Source organism: Mauremys reevesii, linkage group 2 (genome assembly GCF_016161935.1).
Source record: "Mauremys reevesii isolate NIE-2019 linkage group 2, ASM1616193v1, whole genome shotgun sequence".
Taxonomy (NCBI): Eukaryota; Metazoa; Chordata; order Testudines; family Geoemydidae; genus Mauremys; species Mauremys reevesii.
Window position 1 is genome coordinate 107,539,053 of NC_052624.1, and position 15,474 is coordinate 107,554,526.

At 41.8% G+C, this 15,474-nt stretch overlaps 1 long non-coding RNA gene across 1 annotated transcript in view; it reads right to left on the reverse strand.

Annotated features, from left to right (window-relative positions):
* LOC120398427 overlaps positions 1–15,474 on the reverse strand; it is a 111,204-nt gene that overhangs the window by 55,308 nt on the left and 40,422 nt on the right. The window lies entirely within an intron of this gene.

The following is a 15,474-nucleotide window of genomic DNA, read 5'->3' on the forward strand; positions in this document are numbered from 1 at the left end:
CAGAGTCTTTTCATACCTAAATAAGCAACATGCCAGTCATCCTTTTAATCCTAAAAAAAAGACCCAGTTGATGGCAAATTAGCTGTAACCTTGTATAGTGCATTAGCGTTTCTTCTTTTCCTTTCAGGCACAGAATGAAACTTCAGATAACCTCGTGTCTGGTTTGTAACATTTTGTCTTGGCTGGCTATTATACTTCATAAAGAGGTGGATGTTTAAAGTATGGTGACAGACAGTACATATTATTCTTCAGTGTTATGTCTGCAAAATACACACCAAATGGAGAAAAATCAAACTTCAAAAACTTCAAAGACAGACAATCAGTGGGTACTAAGCAACTGTTAGTGATGTACCAGAGCTTCAGAGTTCTAATGCATATCCAGGGGAGTTCACTAACTTTCTCCAAGCCCATCTTTAGTAAACCCAATCCAGCAAAGCACTGAAGCACATATGATATTTTAAGCATATGAGTAGTCTCACAGGAACTACTCGCACACCTAAAGTTACCTTCATGCTTCAGTCATTGTTGGATCTGGGCCTAGCACATTGGTGGCTTATAATCCCATCAGGATAACTATAACATGCTATAAAATAATCACTGTATAAAGTTTGTAAAGTAAGGGTAATTTTAAAAGTGTGTAGAGGTCTATTCTCTCCTTATTCAGGGGATTTTATGTACATAGGATCTTGTGGTAGGCTGCAATCCTGGACCAGCCACACCCAAAAGGTTCTTTAAATTACCTTCCCCCAGGACAGGCAACAAAGCCTCAGAAATCAATAAAACTGGAATTAAATCTTCACAAGATGCCCCTGCCTCCCCAGGCATCACTGCTGGCAGAAAGGGTGAAAGGTTTGGAGAGGGGAAGAATCGGATGTTCCTCTAACACTTCTCATAGCCTGAAGGGACAATACAAACAGCTTGCACACTTACTAGCTAAGCAAACAAAGCACTCCTCTCCTACTAACATCACTCCCTATTATGAGAGGAAAAAGCTGCTTATATACTGCCCTCCTTCCCAGAATTCACCCTGATTGGCAGAGAGAGAGGAGAGTCTGGCCTCACCCTACACTACAAGACTCTCTGGCTGCTAATCTGAACAGTAACGCCCTGGGGGTTTTCCTGTCCACAGAGCATTACCCTAGGATCACTTGCTCTCAGCAGCCCTTTCCTAGGTCTCTGTCTTCATGGGACTCTTGGAACGGGATAGCCTGGCCCCCAGTTCTTCCCCTTACTGATAATAGGAATTGCTCCTATAAATGCCTACATATTGAGATGTAAATAAATTCCAGTGACTACATTTACTGTTTTTGTACTTGAGTATAGTTTTTGTGAAAGATGCTATGCTGGCAGCCATGGAGACAGAAGTCCTCTATTTCTCCAAGAAACAAGGGCACACACCAGGCAACTTCAGTGCAAGCTGCCCCGCTAGAACTGGGTGAATACTACAAAAAAATGCAATGACATTTTGAAACAAATTCACTTTGACAGTGTTCACATCTTTTTTTTTTCTTTTTTTTTTCCTGTTTGCTTTCCTCAAGTATTCCAATAAACTAGTTTAATGGCAGGGACTCTGTCCGAGATAGAGCTAGGCAATTTTTTTTAAATGAATAGTTTATTTGCTGAAAACTGTAATTTTGGTCAATCCTAAACTATTCATAAATTTGACATAAATTTACCTAACAGTTTAGGCCAAAAAGGGTTTGGGGACTTAGATGTCATTCACAAAACAGTTAGAGGTGGATGCCTCCCTTATAAGCTTTAGCCTGCTGAGTAGACAACTAACCGGGGATGTGAGATACCTGGGTTCAATTTCCTCCCTCTGTGTGATGTGAAAAAGGGAGTTGAATTCAGGTTTCCCCCACTCAGGACAGTGGCATAACCACTGGCCTATAGGTATGCCTTGTTCAAGCTCTCCTGTTGAAGTTGTTCCACTTTGTATAGCTGATTAAATAGTCATTGGAGCAAGAATTTCAGCTAGGCTCTCCTATCACCAAAGCAATTACCTTAACCACCAAGCTATAGAGTCCTTCTCATGCTTGTTTCCTGACTGAATGAAAAAGAATAGATATTGGGCCAGGAACTGAGAAGGATTCCATAGCCTGGTTGTTCAAACGTTCACCTCACATGTTGGTGAAGCAAGTCTTTCTGCTGCATCATGCGGAGGAGGAAATTGAACCTAAATATCCCATCTCATCTGAGTATTTTAGCCACTGAGCTAAACATTATAAAGGAGCTACTACTCAACCACTTTTTCAGGCTGCTTTGTGATTGTGGCACTTTAAAACTGCCCCCAAACAAAACAGTCCTTCAAACCAAAACTGATTCTTCCATTTGGCCAAAATTCTTCACAATTTTCAGATTCAATTCAACCTCAACGATTTTTTTCAGAACTTCCAGACAACCAAAAAAAAAAAAACACAACCCACAGTTATTTGCCCAACTCTAGTCAGAGGAGAGTGGTTAGCATTTAATCAACAAGATTCAAATTCTGATATCAGCTTTTTTAGCATGAATGGCCCTTGGGCAAATGTGTGGGGTAGGTGGGAGAGACTGTGGAGTGTCTGCTGCACAACAATTCCGTAAAAGCTAGTGTGATGAGATCCCCAGGGTGCAGCCTGGGACTGCGGGACTGCTGTGCCCCCTGAACTCTCTCCAACCTGGGCTGTCTCTCACAATGCCTTGCTAGTGACCAACAGCAAACCCCTCCAAGTGCTATTATCACTCAGCACAAAGCATGCGAAGCTCCACACACCCAGCTAGATTGCATGAATGCTCCGAGAGCCACTCATGAATCACACAGAGAAAGGCACCAGCCGAATCCCCCTAGCTCTCAGCACTGTACCTCAGGAATATACCGTCTTACACTACTCAAGATGGGCAGTGCAAATTTATTAATTGGCTCACCACTTCATCAATGGAATGTGGACATACACCAGCCTTTGCAAAACCTGAGCAGATTTGTCACACATTTCATACAAACTCACTGGTAAAGATAAACAGTAAAACAAATTTATTGACTACAAAAGATAGATGTTACGTGATATTAAGTGATAGGCAAAAAGTCAGTTAGTTACCAAAAGAAATAAAATATAATCACAGTCTAAACTCTCAATCCTATTAGACTGGGCAACAACTAGACTAAGCAGTTTTTCTCATCTCACTGGATACTGCAGTTCATAGTACACAGATTTTACCCCTGAAATCTGGGCTAGTCCCCTCAGTTGGAGTCTTCGGCGTGTCCTTGTTGCTTGCAGCATAGGTGAGTTAAGGAGAAAGGCCTTACATATGGCCACTATGTTCTGTTTTATAACCTCAGTCCCATGTGCTTGGGTAGCGCAAGTCCAGGCATGTCTGGGGGCATTGCTGAGTCTCTAGGCAAGGTTGAGCAATTCGCGTGATGTGGCCTCATGCAGGTGAGTCACTGAATTGTAGCTCCCTTGCTGGACAGTTGTTGTTGATGGGCTGTTTGAAACCCCATCAGGGTGTTGCTTACTTTCCTTGCTGTTGCCTCTGGGGAGCTAACATCTGGCTGATTCCCCAACTTACAGCATGTTTTAGTGACAACCACACCACAGAATTCTCATAACTTCATATGCATTACAGATATACATAGATGGCTAGAGAAATGATTTTCAGCAGATCATAACCTTTCCCCGATACCTTACAAGGCCTGCTTTATATGTAAGATCACAATTATATGAAAGTGAGTAATATGGGGGTTACAAAATGCTTCTCCAAGGTATAGTATGTCACAGCCAGTTCAGCAAGCAGGGCCGGCTCTAGGCACCGGCACAGGAAGCAGGTGCTTGGGGCGGCCAATGGAAAGGGGTGGCACGTCTGGGTCTTCAGTGGCAATTCGGAGGCGGGTCCCTCGGTCCCTCTTGGAGGGAAGGACCCACTGCCGAATTGCCGCCGAAGAATGAAGCGGCGCGGTATATCTGCTGCTGAAGTAATCTCCCTAGGATCTACGCAATAGAAAATGCATCTCCATTTCCAGAATGCTTTTGCCTTGCTGCCAATTTTCACTTGAACATTCACAGGTGTTTCTCCTCATCCAGAAAATGTAAGTTTTCTGCCTACACTCATTTCAGGTAAAATTTTCAAAAATGACTAAGGCTCGGGTCTTCAAAAGTATTTAGGCACCTAATTCCTATTGGCTGGAACTAAGTGACTTAGAAGCCTATGTCTATTTTCAAAACTCCTTAAGTCACTTAGGAACTTAAGTCTCATTGAAACTCTGTGTGGCTTAGTGTGTAGTGATTTAGGCACTTTTGAAAATTTTACCCTTTTGTCCAAAAAAATAAAATAAAAGTCAAGATTTATTTTTAATTGAGGAAAGTAATTTTTTCCCATGCTCCTCATTCTCAAAAATGGTACAATCCTTTTTGTTCAAACTTTGGAAAATATTTCACCTTCAAGCAGAGACCAAGCTTGGGAAATTTCAGCTTGGAAAGGAACATTTTGGAAAGTAATGAGAAACTGAAAAACAGATGGTTAGAATAAAAACCATTATGCCAGTTTAACTATAGCAGTTGCTACAGCTCCCACTCCAATTAGCATTATAAATGCAAGTATTCATAAATGGAATCGGGTTGTACGGCTTTCAAATTAATCTGTTCTGGTGCAAAAGCAAACAAACAAACAAAAAAAGTGCCTAAAGTTTGTTCAGAATTTTGATCTTAGTGAAGCTACAGCAATGTATGTGTTCAGTCCAGGGATAAAATCTCTTCAAAGACACGGAAGCCAAGATTATTTGCAAGCCACAGCACTTATGGTAGTTTGAGCTTGCATTAAAATATGATTTGTGAAATGGAAGGCAAGTTCTACAGACTCAGTGTCATTTATATATACAAATGAATGTAAATTTCACTCCATTAAGTTTTCTTACTTGAAATGAAACTAAACATCGAAGGGCTGTTTCCCTACCAGAGCAAGCAGCATTACCGGGCATTCTGAATAGCGAAATTTTCAGCAAAATCTTTCTTTGTGATTATACTCAGAGGAGTATTTTGCTGCATCCCTCCTTTGCTGTAGCCTATAAAACTCAGACCTGAAACATCTAATAAATTATCCCTCAGCACTGCACCTGAGATGTCCTCAGGATTCTGCTCCAGCCACAGCAGGAAACGTCGCATAAGGGGGCACTTGTATGCTGCAGAATTCATTAACTATACAACATTTATGAACCATCACAATCAAAAATATTTTTCTTCTCTCCAACACCATTTAACTGGAGTTGGCCTATGCCAGTGAGGCTTTAAATTTGCTTTTATGAACAAAATGTAAAACTCCATCAAGTAGAAAACGTACATTGAAATTATTATTAAAATACAGAGGATTGGCAGCAGTAGCAAAAAATGTAAGAACAGCCATACTGGGTCAGACCAATGGTCCATCTAGCCCAGTATCCTGTCTTCCAACAGTGGCCAGTGCCAGATGCCCCAGAGGGAATGATCAGAACAGGTAATCATCAAGTCAACCATCTCCTGTTGTCATGTGGAAAAATATAGTACAATGTAGAGAATTTGGGGTAGCAATCTTGCTTAAAGCCACTCAGCTGCTGGAAAAGCATTTTCTTAGGAAGGGAGAACCCAAGTATCTTAGTCTATGTTGTCACTGGAAAAAGAAATGTTCTCAATATAAAATACTAGTGGAGACATGGCACTGTCTTGATCCAGTAAGTCAAGGTCAACCCTGGGTGTGAGACATAGGGTTCACTGTGGCTACCTACATTGAGGTTAAAAACCCACCAGTGCTTGTCTCCATTTTACATCAAGAAAACACCTATGTTTTGCAATGAAGATATAACCAACGTGTTACTCATACACACACCGTTCTACCATCATCATGGGAAATCCTGGCATATCAGGCACCACCCAGGTCAATCTCTGGCTAGGTCCTTGAGGTGGTTTGACTGGGTATGCAATTTATGTCTATCACTGGTAATCTTATCACACAACCAAACTTTTTGGCACTCACACTTCAGAATTAGTTGGCCTTCCATTCTAATAACATGTCTAGAAAAACAAAGCCGCCAAAGCTGAACCAGCGCTGATAGAGGCAGTTGCTGGAATCAGCTTCAAATATTTCTAATCTTGTCCTGCTACTTGATATGAAGCCTCTGATTAAGAGAATGAGACTCAAAATGTCAGTCTGGTGTTCTTCAGACTTCCTCAGTGCCCATGTTGAACTCTCTACAATAGAGTTCGATTAGCTGTGGTTCTATAGATCTGTAGCTTCACAGAAAGCTTGATGTCACAACGTCAACACTGAATTCACTGATGGGCCAGAAACAGGGCAGCAGTTGGTGTTATATAAATGTTCACGTCTTTGGAACATCCTCCAGTGCTGTCTATGATAATATCCAAGTATTTTACAGTTGCCACTTGCTCGACATCCCATCCAGACAGATTAATACTGAGCTGAATGTCATCTGGAGCTGGAGACTGCTTGACTGTTGTGGCCAAGGATTTAGTTTTATCCAGATTAATAACCAGACCAACATATGGTGCTTCTTGCCTGACCAGATCCTTTGCACATCCATCCTTTGCAGCAATTCACCAAATTGAGTCGCAAGACAATGTCATTGGTGTATTCAAGATCTCAAAGCAGAATGGGGTTCAGTTCAAAGCCACAAACAGCTGCCTCCTCAAGCCTATCCATCAAGCTGATATCCTGCACGTTTTTCTATGCAGTTTTGCTAAAATTTAGGGAGCACTGGTCTTATTTCTAGTTTTGCTATGTTACCACTGAGGTTTCCTCTTGTGGTCCTAGGAGCAGAATAAGAGCAACAGAAGAGAATTATTGCAGTCAGAGAAGCAAAACTGTGACTCCTGATCAACACAAGGCAAAGGAAGTCTATTTAACTCTACCTGGGCTGCGTCCCCGCTACTCCAGCACATACACAAGTACACAGTACACTAATTTGTTGTGATGAAGTCAAAAGCAAGGGGAGAGAAAAAGAGATTTTAGGAGGTGATGGAGGACTTTGGAGCAGAGTTTCCGTGGTTGGGGATATTACACCTAGGATGAAAACAGGACTTGCGATATTATGATAAATCCTTTTAGATTGGAGAGAGAGTGTATCATATGAGCCACATGGAGGGCCCAAAGTTTATTATTTCTTATGAAAACCATTACAGGAGACCATCCCAGCAGTTAACATATTAGTGGTTGTTGTTGCTTATACAACAAAAAAGTGAATACTGCTCATGATCCTCCGCAGTGACATTCAGGCACCTGTGTTCATTGAACTCCAGTAGGGGTGTTCAGGAGCTACAGCTGGACAAGGGGGATTAACCAATCATTCCATTTTCAGCTTTAATCTGTTTTTCAAGTTATTGAAGACATTGTTTACAACAGATGTGTTGTTGCCACTGTTATTTTATTCGAACTGGGGATTAAATGCATGTAGATGAGTTTGTTTGGGAATAAGATCGCTCTGGCAATCCCCCTTTATTACTAAATAAGTTACTCATTACTACATTACAGGTTCCCTAGAGATATCAGCAACTGAAACTTTCTCTGAATATTTTTCAATATTTTCTCTATTAGGTATAAATATTTAATGCAGTAGAGCTAGGAAAATACTGTCTCAGGATTTGGAGTAGATAAGGCTATTTCTCAGCATCTCTTTTATTTAGCAGTTTCAGTAGCTGCAGCAAGGTGGAACAAAACATGTGAAAGTGCAGAAAATTATTAGGGATTGGGAATTGGAGTGGCCCAGTAGACAAGGAATCCTTTCCTAATAGAGTTGCAACCTTACTGAGCTATTGCAGGCAGGGCCCATCTGATAAATAATGTATCAATTTTCTTTCTTTGCAACTAAAATTTGACATGAATCTATTTTAAGACATTCAAATTTCACGAAAGGTGATTATGAAACGACAGCTTTTAAAGGTTGAAACCAGTCAGTGGATATACCAAAGTTAAGATAGAAATGGACCCAAAATAGAGACATCCGACTCATCTGGATGCTCATACATATCCTCCAAATGTCTCATTCAGGCATACGAGTTCCAGACTGGTAGGGGTAGCCATCTTTTCATGTGAGGTCATTCCTGCCTTAACACAGCAGTGCTAAGCAGTGCATGTGGGAATGACATGACTTCCAAGAATGACAATATGAAAGGCAGAAGTGGCATACTTCTCATTTTGGTGGTACATACACATAAGCTACATACACAGCTTCTCCTCTATTTTAGGAAGTGTCTGAACCTGTTTGACTCATTTTAAAATGAAGCAAGATATTTCCCCCCTGTAGGCTGGCCTCAGGGAGGACATAGGAGTAGGAAGGGCACCTGTATTGATGAAATTGGTGTGGTCTGCCTTGGAGGTCCTATCTGATGTTCAGCTGCAGCAGCTTCATCCCTTCAATAGCCACTTGATAGTAAGCATAGAAAGTAAAACAACACTGATGAGTTCCTATATACAGAGCTGGGTCAGTTGATCTCTGTGGCAGGGGGTAAGGGGGGACTATTGTGTAGAAATGGAAACAGGTACACCACACATCCAAGTTTGGGTAACAACAGGAAAGGTTTGATAGAAGTACAACACTCCCTAAGAGTTTATAGCTACCCAGAAGGAATTGTCTGTACTGTCACAGAGCCAGATAAAGACATACAGGAAGGTCATAGAGAAGTGAGGCTCCAAAAAGAAAGAGACCCCAAGAGGGTATACACAAACTTTCGTTACAGAGATGAGGCAAGAAAAAATCTGATGTAAGACATTAGCCAGAATCAAGATGTTACGTTTTGATCCCTAGAGGGTAGTGTGATGATCTTCCTTTTTGGTTCATGCATTTTAATACATGGTCAGTGATTAAGAAACATAAAAGTGGTCATACTGGGTCAGACCAGTGGTCCATCTACCCCAGTATACTGTCTTTTGACAGTGGCCAATGGCATGTGCTTCAGAGGGAATGAACAGAACAGGGCAATTATCGAGTCATCCATCCCCTGTCCATCGGTTCCAGCATCTGGTAGTCAGAGGTTTATGGACTCCCGGAGCATGAGATTGCATCCCTGAACATCTTGGCTAATAGCCATTGACGGACTTATCTCATATGATGACCAATAAAGTGTTGACCACCTATGATGTGAATATGGATAGTATCCCATTTTCATATTCCCTCTGAATGAGGAGCATGAGAACATTCAGGTAAACTTCTGGAAAATGTCATCTCTAATACTTCATTTGAGAAAAATTATGAAGTGTGATATTTTTGTTACCTTGGTTATTCTTCATGGTAAGCATATTCATTGCCAAGAATAATAATAGATGGAAAGGAAATATAATGCCTTACCCTATTCTGAATTCTCTGTGCACCCAAAACTTCTCTTAAAATCAAAGTTAGTTTTGGTTGCACAGGAATAGCAGATTATACCCTTAGGAATAAACATGCGTTTAAGTTTTCTTCCAAAACACGTCAAGCTTTTAAAATGAAAGCGGGGCAGAAACAGACTGTTATAAAATGAGGAAGTAAAGTGAGACAAACAATAAATGTCAGTGATTTCATTACTCATAACAACACTTTATCTCTATTTTAAAATGTACAATCTACTAGCTTGTGACCGACACACCAAATAGATAGATAGATAGATATATAAAAACTAATCATCTCACAGAATCTATATTTAAAGCACCATGATAGGCATGAAACAGGATATGCTGCTTTCAGAATTGGCAAAGTTTTGTGTCTCTGCACAGTTTCCCTGATTAAATCATTAGTCTTTTACCATTGGTTCAAAACTTGCAATATAATCAAAATTACAAGAGCACGTAGATAGAACACTAGAAGGAATAAATCTTCATTAGATACTTAGTGTTAATAAATATCTATCATCGGAAAAACTGTTAATAGAAGGACATTACAGACTAATCAAGGTGTCCTTGGTTGACTTACACAGTGGTATTTCACATAATGAGGATTGTGACAAAGTTTGTGTTCCAAAACATTTTATGTAATTTTAACCTTACTACTCACCAAGGTCAGTGCTAATCACTGCAGTCCAAAGCCATTAACTTTGAAAAGTTAAGACCTAAAAAAGTGCACTATTGAACTCAGCAAACACAAAAGAGTCAACAAGGAGGCACTTAAACAGAATTCATTACTGCTGTGCTGTACAACACTGGCCTCTCAGGATACTAGTGCCCTTATGTGGACAGTCCATTTACTTTACCATACAAAAGCATTCTATAAAGCACCCTATACACATTAAACAGATTATTTCTTTAATGAATTGCAAATCTCTAAAAACTTCATAAGACCCCAAATTGCTAAGAGAATTTCTGAAGACATAAATACCAAAATATGCGGTCATTTTACAGTCAGGACACTTTGAAATAATTTTTTTGAAAATCAGTATCTTCTTTACTTATCTGCCAAACCAAATGTAACCTCTTTAGATGGACTCATCCCTGGTCTACAGCGAAAAAACAGGAAGGATCATTACACTATGCCCAAAACTGATGAGGATAAAAATGGGGCCACAAGAAACGTTAAAACTAAGAAAAACAGGAAAACACTTAGACTAAAGATCTGAGCGGAGAGATGTGTTATTAGACTCTGCAAAGAAAATATAAACCAGTCAGAAGAAAAGAGTGTAGCATGTGATTTTGGAAATGTAGAGTGTAGATAGCATGAAATATACTGAATGTGCACCAGGGCAATGAATGTCCAGTCACATAATACATGTAAAAGCAAGGACAGCTTGTGCACAATATACAGGTTATGTGAGCATGTAAGGGTATAAAAGACTGTTAATTACTGACCTCAAACAGAGCAACACAGTCAATGTGGTATGGACTTGAGAACAACAGAAAGAGCTTACCTATGCCCCAGGACTGGATAATGGAGCACTATCCTATCCTGCTCTATCTGTTTTACTTATGCTTTATGCTTGATTAAGGTGGTGATATATTGTACTAAACAATTTCTTAGTAAATCTTTAAAGTAGGTTAAGCTTGGTAATTGGGTGTGGACCACACTTTTCATCCAATAGGAAAATTATAAAGGAACACAGGGCTATCCAAGAGCCATTAAACTGATGCATAAATCAGTGGTTCTGATCACAGTAATACAAGGCAAATTCCCACGTGTATCATCTTGAAAATATATATGCCACACTGAAACAGTGAGCACAAACACCTATGGCATTGACTCTCAGCTAATCCACCTACATGGCAGGCAACATACATAGGGAAGAATAATCAGTATTCTGTGGTACAGTAACTCCTCATTTAACGTTGTCCTACTTAACGTTGTTTCAATTACGTCCCTGCTCAATTAGGTAACATACTTGTTTAAAGTTGTGCAATGCTCCCTTATAACTTTGTTTGGCTGCCTGCTTGTAAGATTCTGTGGAAAAGCAGTGACTTTACAAGGGAGCATTGCACAAGTTCCGCTTCTCTGTCTCCTCCCCCTCCCTCCCAGCTCTTCCCTCACCGCCAAACAGCTGTTTGGCGGCATTTAGGACTTTCTGGGAGGGAAGAGCAGAAACGGGGAAGCAACATGTCTCCACTCCTCCCCCTCCCTCCCAGAAAATCCTAAATGCTGCCAAACAGCTGTTTGGCAGTGCTTAGCACTTGGGGAGCGGGGAGGATGTGGCATGCTCCAGAGAGGAGGTGGAGTGGGGGTGGGAAGAGGTGGACCTGGAGTGGAGTGGGGACAGGAAGAGGCAGGCCTGGAGCATTCCTGGCAAAATCCGAACCTGTTCTCTGGGGAAGCTGCTGCTGTTGCTGCAAAGGTGCTTTCTAGCGTCCTTGCCTGCAGCGGGCTGTGCCTGTGTGGGGTAAGCCAGGGGCACTTCCCAGCCACAGTACAGTACTGTACAGTATACAGCATAATGCCTTTTGTCTGCCCCCAAAAAATGTCTTTGGAACTTAACCCCCAACATTTACATTAAATCTTATGAGACAATTGGATTCATTTAACATTGTTTCACTTAAAGTTGCATTTTTCAGGAACATAACTACAACCTTAAGTGAGGAGTTACTGTACTCAGCTGCAGAACAGGTGCCAATATACAGAGTGACCCTGATAGGGTTAGTAAACAGGTACAAATCAATGATAGCCAGTGGTAGCCCTCACACAATATGTTGATGACTGTGCCAAAGATATGACTGATTGATAATATGGTTGATAATAAGCTATAGATGCTTCATCTAACTGTGCTAGCTCTTTCATAAGGACTTCAGATCAAAGACTAGCACATTAGCAGTTAGGTGTTGGACTGGCATAGGTACCTGAGTGGTTCCTCATGCCAGCTGGGTCAAATACTGCACAAGGTACTTTTAACAAATTAATTTCTACCAACAGGATAGAACTTATTCCATGGCATTTGTAGTCACCCAGAAGCTGCAAAGTGACCTATACAGCATCTTAGAGCACAGAAGCCAAGATCTTCCCTTCCCACAGTAAAGCCTGTAGAATAGACACTGGGAGGAGCAAATCCCTGAGGACCCTTTGCCATATCATCTCTCCTTGCCATATCATCCCACTGGGAAGGCAGAATTTCCTTTCCCTGCAGAAAATGCCATGGGATAAGACCCCATGCTGCCAGAACCCATAGGATCCATGGGAGGGCCTATGCATTCAGTGCCCACTGCTTCCAGAACAGCCCTGGGTCCATGTAGACAAACCCCTTAAACCCCTTTCCCCTATTCACCCAAAATCTCCCTGGAAATGTTGCTCCATATTTTATCCTTATTTCTAATGTTTAGGTTTTCAGACACATTCATTTAATGATTTGGAACCTTAAAGGTGACCTGCAAGACTTTTGTGTCAAAAGATGTGATAATTACCAAAGCAAGTTGTAATCTATTAGTCAGAAAGATTAAGTGGTTGGCTGCAAGATGAGACTATACAGCAGGGTGCTTGAAATGCTTTCCTTTTGGTTAATGAATTGGACAGTTGCATTACATCATGCCACTAGATAGAGGACATTAGCTCAGAGTGGATTCACCATTCTAGACTCTCTGTTGCTATAAATGTATCTCTAAAATAAACATGAACATAGCTTCTAAGTTCTGTTTTTGTTAAAAATTAACTAAAGAATCTAACTGAAGGCAGAACTAGGCCCTTCATATTTTAGGTCCCAATCTGAGAATAAGCTCTGCACAGACAGACTCCGGTGTCCAAACAGAGCCCTTCTAAAGACGGTAGAAAAGTCAACAAGCCTCCACATGGGTGCAGGGCTTCACCTGCACAAAGTTCACTGCAGGACTGGGGACTTTGATGCTAACTGGTCTCAATTCCTTAGGTAATCCTTATAATGTACTCACGACCTTCCTGCCAAAGTTGGGAAACTTTAGTATGCAACAAGATCATACCCACATAAAATAGTGCTCTACATGTACTGACTGAATTTTTAAACTACTTTTGGGAGCTAAATTCTTAAGTGAATCTAGTTCATCTGGCTGAGGAGTCTAAGCTAGTGTAACCTATACCTTCTTCCAGCCTCCTCAAGTTTTAAGGTGCATCAATAGATGCTATGTCTATACTGCCCCTCAATTTGGACTACGGCAGCGTGAAGAGCAGTGCTCACCAAAATACTGAGCTGTAACCCCTATTTGGACACTGCAGGCATGAACTAAAAGACTCCTAATTCACATTAATATAATCCTGTTTGAAGAAGAGTGCATTAATGTGAACTAGGAACAAACGAGGAACCTTTTATTTCATGCCCAAAGTATCCACATGGGGGAGTTACAGTGCAGTACTTTGGTGCACACTGCTATTCACATCCACTTACCAATGTGTAATTCCAATTTACCAAATTGAAGTCAAAGTTTTGCTGTTGACTTCAGTGAGAACAGGATTGAGCCCCCTATGCATATGAATAAACCCACTGACAGCAAGGGACAACATTCCCAGTGCTGCCAACTCTTGTGATTTTATCCCAAGTCTTCTGACACTTGATGATTTGGCTCCAGCTTCTGGAGCCATACTGTAATCTGACAGTCTCAACTTTAATTTAAAATACATTTCTGACTGTAGCGGGGTGGTCACCCGCTCCTGTCATAAAGGGCTTAAAACAGCCCAGGAGAGGGCTGTGGCTGGAGGCAAGCAGCCCAGTCTCAGCTGTGGCCAAGCCCCAATCATGGCCCAGTTGGCCCTTATAAGAGAGCAGTGGGCTAGGAGCAGACAGATACTCTCTCTCTTGCCTTTGAGAGGGAGGGGCCTGCTGCTGGGGAGTGTACCTGACTGCATAGAATCATAGAGGTGGAGCAGGGCTGGGGTAAGGCCAGAGGAGCTGGGGAGCTCCGGCCTGGAAACCCCCCAGGCTGCAGGCCTAGTATAAGGCCGAATAGGTACTGAGGTTGCAAAGGGGCAGCCAAGGATAGGCAGAGGCAGCAGGTCCAAACCCTCCTTGCCAATGATGAATGGCTGATATACTGCAGTCTGCCCCAGTGAACGGGGGCTAGATGGGGACTGGGCAGTAGCCATATACTGAGGCGAGCTGGGGATAGGGGGTGGGGGTTCCCCTGGAAGGGGGAGACCCAGAGACTGTGGGGTTACTGCCAGGAGGCAGCACCCCAGTGGAAAGGGGCACCAAGGTCCGGGAGGGACAGGGGGGGCCCAGCGATAGTGAGACACTGGCTGACAGAGAGCACTCCGGAGGCTGGAAGCTAATTCCCTGAGAGACCAGCAGAAGGCTCCGCAGGGGTGAGTCTCGCATTGCTACATCGACCTAGTGGATAGAGCACCACATTATATTCCCAGCTCTGCTACTGGCCTGCTGGATGACCTGGGCAAGTCATTTAACCACTCTTTGCCTCCATTTCCGCATCTGTAAAATGGGGGTAATTATACTGACATCCTCTGCACAGCGTCTACTGATGAAAAGCAATATATAAGAGCAAGGTATTATTATGGATGTGGAGAAAAGCTTGAAAGTTTGAACCCTAAAGGCTCAAAACCCAGAAGGCAAATAAACCCCCCACATTTACTATTTTTAAAAGCTTATCATTTTAAAGTTTGTTTCTTGATCTTGAGGGGAATGTGACTCATGAGTTTTTTTTAACACTTCAGGTTGGCAATACTGGTCTTCACAAGCATGAAATTAAGCATATGCCTAAGTGCTGACAGGACCGGATCCTGAAGTCTTTACTCAGTCCAAACTACCAGTGAAACCAATGGAAGTGCACGTTTGGTACCTATGAATGCAAAGAAACTTATTTGAAGGTTTAACTTTAGGCACCCAACTTTGGAAACTTGAACCTTAACCTCTAATCCATGTGTCTTGGTTTCCCCGTGGAGCAAAGGAAATTATAAATTGGTGAGGACTCAAAATTAAAGTTGCCCCCAAGCTGTTTTAACTTGCACACTACTGAGCAGTAGGCAGCACAGAGAAGCAGTTTAAGCAGTATGTGCTTCATGTAGATGTAAGCACCCTTTTGCAATATTACAGAATCATAGAAATGTAAGGCTGGCAGTGACTTTGAGAGGTCCTCTAGCCCAGCGGTTCTCAA